We start from the raw sequence: 3,452 nt of genomic DNA on the forward strand, positions 1-3,452 counted from the left end.
ACCCAAAGCGCGAGGGCACCGCATCACCGACACCCCGCCTGCCGGCCCGGCGGGCACGGGAGCGGCGGCGCGCACACACGGACGGGGAGGAGAGCCAGGCCCCTTCCCCGCCCGGAGGCGGCGCGCCGACGTCCACGGTCCAGCCGGCCAGCCGGCCGGGTCGCGCGTGGCACACACCCGAGCGGCCAGAAAGCCGGGGGTGACGCGCACAACGCAACGCACGCCACACGGCCACGGGGTTTTTCTCCGCCTCCCTCAGAAGCCGGCCCGAATTCACTCGCTCGCACGGACGCGGGGGCCGAGCGCACGACGACCCGCGCCACCGCGGACCGGCGGTGCCGGCAAGGGGTCGGGGGTCTGCGGCGACGACCCGTCGGCGACAAGTCACCGGCCAACGGCGGCGGCCGGAGGCGGCGGCAGGGACCCCGGGAGGCGGGCGACACCAAACCCAACGCACGCGAGCACGCTCACGCGCGGACACCGCCGGCACAGAGCGGACGGGGCCAGGCACGGGAACCGGGGTCGCGCCGGGCACGCGGCGGCGACACGCCGGGAGAGCACAACGCCCCGGATCCGGGACCGGGGCGGGGGACGAAGCCACACGGCTCGAGACGGAGGAGACGATGCGGGCAAGCCTCTGGCACGGCGAGCAGGAGGGAGGCGCGGGAACCCGGGACGACATCGCGCAGGCACGCGAGGCGGCGCCCAGCGGGAGGAGACACGTCACGCCGGCTTCGGGCCCCCGGACGGCCAACTCCCGAGCGAGGGACGCACGCGGGAATCTCACCGCCACCGCCCCCGTGGCGTACCGGCGGTCCCGCTGGCAGGAGCCCTCGCGTCGTGAGCAAAACCGATCCGGGAAGACCCTTCAAAAGCCACCGCCGCCGCGACGACGTGCCTCCCCCACACCGGGAGAGCAGCCTCACGAGCCGAGCGCCGTCCCCCCCACCAAGAGAACACACCACACACGCCCAACTCGACCGTCCGCCGGTGGCCGGCCACCAAGGCCAAACCGGTGAGGATCGCGGAAGGCTGATGCGGGTGAGGAGGGCATGCCGGAAGCCCAATAAGAGCAGCGGGGAGGGTCATCGGGTCGGGTCACCGGGGTGAGAGGCGAGCGAGCGAGCGAGCGAGCGGCCACCCCCCCCACGGGCGGGTGGCGCAGCCGCAAACCAGCGGGGAGGTGAGACCTTTCCGGGCACAGCCGGCACGCCAGGGAAACGAACGCGGGATCTCACCACCCCCAACTCCTGGGCGGTCCCGCGCAACGCCTGGGACACCGAGCCGGCCGACCAGCGGACCGGAAACCCCCACCGCGGCAGCGGCGGGCCCCCCCAAAAGAGGCCCGAGAGGGAAAAGGCAGCTCGCACACGCCTCAAAGACCCCGCGAGCGCCCGCGGAGCCACCCGCGCCAGCAGGGCCCCACCGCACCCATCCACACCGCCGGGCACGGCACCCATCATCGACCGCCTCTTTTTCGGCCGCGTGAGCAAGGGCCCACCACACACACCGGGATCCTCGGCTCCGGAGGGCCAGAACCCCCCCGAGCGGCACACCACCACGGGCACGGCGGCCCCGGAACACCGCGGGGCCCGGCGCCCGGCACGGCGCCGTCGTCGCCAACGGGCGGCGGCCCACACAGACGCTCGGGAACAGCGTCGCCAGGGGCCGGAGGGGGAGGGGGACGGGACCCCCCAAAAACCCCACGGCACCCCAAGCACGAGGCCGGGAAGCCACACACCACACGCCCTCGCATCGCGACCCAGCACAGGCTCCAGGCTCCGCCACTCGACACACCGCGCGCGAGGCAGGGGCGGGGACGGATCGGGAACGTCCTCCACTCACCACACCAGACGACGGCCCGGGAGAGGCCCCGCGGGACCCTCCCCCAGCTCGGAGGGGGGAGGCGCGGGCACGCAGTTACCAACGCGGGCAGCCACTAACGCTCAAAAGCGGGACAGGGAGCGGCAGGGCCGCGGGAGCCCATCGGGGGCGGGCCCCCGCCAACCCGGCAGCGAACGCCGCCTCCCGAACGAGGATCGCTAGAGAACCTCTCCTCACTCTGAGGGTGGCCCGCACCCAACCCCGACGGGAACCCCGCCGGGACCAGCACACATCAAAGGCGTCCATCCTTCCCACCACGGGTGGCAGGGAGGGGTGGGGCGGGGGGGGTCTGCGGCAGCAGCAACACCAACCCTGGTCGGTCGGCCTTGCCGTGCGGGGCCAGAGCAAGGTCGCGCACACGGGCGGGAAAGCCCGCACAGGCCCGGCTCGCCTCCCACTGCAACATCTCAGGTCCCCCGGTGCAACAAGAGCCAGGTGACACGGCAGGGAAGACAAGCCAGGACCAGGGCCGGCAGCTCATGCGGGGAAGCCACCCGCCCGGTGCAAGAAGGGAAGAGCGCTCCTCCTCTGGGGAACCGCCTCGACCCCCCCCCAGCAGAGACGTCAATCTCTGCGATAACTTTTTTCTCACTCGCACAAGCCCCACAAACCCAAGGACGGCCGGGACACACCACGGGCAGCAGGCTGGCACAAGGCAACGGACAACGCCGGGATCGGGAACGACACCACCACTCAGCCTCAGGCACCTGAGAGAACCGACCGGGAGCGTTCCGGGAGCACCGCAAGAGGGCAGAGCGCGAGGCGCGGCTTTTCACACCACACAGCACGGGCAAGCACGGAGCACCGACCCTCCCTCTCCGCGGAGAGAGCCGACCCCCGTGCCGATAACGAGTCACGGGAAGAGAGGAGCAAGATCAGGGGCGCCCCCCCTCCTCCAGCGTGTACAAGTCCCCGACCTCACGGCGAGGGCAGGGAGAGCGCAGCCGGACCCGGTTGCCGCACCCCTGCCTCCCCGCACACCACCGGCGCCGGCACGGTGGGACGGTGAGGGCAGGGGCCCACGGGCAGAACGAGAAGAGCGGTCCCATTCGCCATGAATGTCCGTCCCTCGCCTGGCGCAGCTTAGGCCCGGGCCCGAAGGAGATCGCAACGTCACCACATCAATCACACCGAGGGGGCGGAGAAGACAGCCACACGGCACTCGGGAGGCGGTGGGGCCCAGGAAGCTCGGCTCCCGAGAGGGCCAACAGCCTGGGATAAAAGCGCAGCCAGGACAGACAACCTTTCGTGAGTAACGAGCGAGGTAAAAGGAAAAAAAAAAAAAAAAAAGAAAAAAAAAAAACTTAAAAAAATAAAAAAATAAAAAAATACCACGGGCTTCAGCGTCCCTGGCGCTCGGGATTACCAGGACACCTCCGCCGGGCACAGAGCCGAAAGAAGCTAGAGAGGAAAAAAAGAAAAAGAAAAAGAACCACGGACAGCGCTCGGGAGTAGCGCAGGTCAGCGGCCGACCAGGCCCGCCATCGGGAAGCGGCAGGTCGGGGGAGTTGGAGCTAGGGGCGATAGGAAAAAAAAAAAAAAAAAAAAAAAAAAAGCCACGGAGGTCG

The sequence above is a fragment of the Dipodomys merriami genome, unplaced genomic scaffold (genome assembly GCF_024711535.1).
Source record: "Dipodomys merriami isolate MVZ:Mamm:240054 unplaced genomic scaffold, mDipMer1.0.p SCAF_266, whole genome shotgun sequence".
NCBI classification, from domain to species: Eukaryota; Metazoa; Chordata; class Mammalia; order Rodentia; family Heteromyidae; genus Dipodomys; species Dipodomys merriami.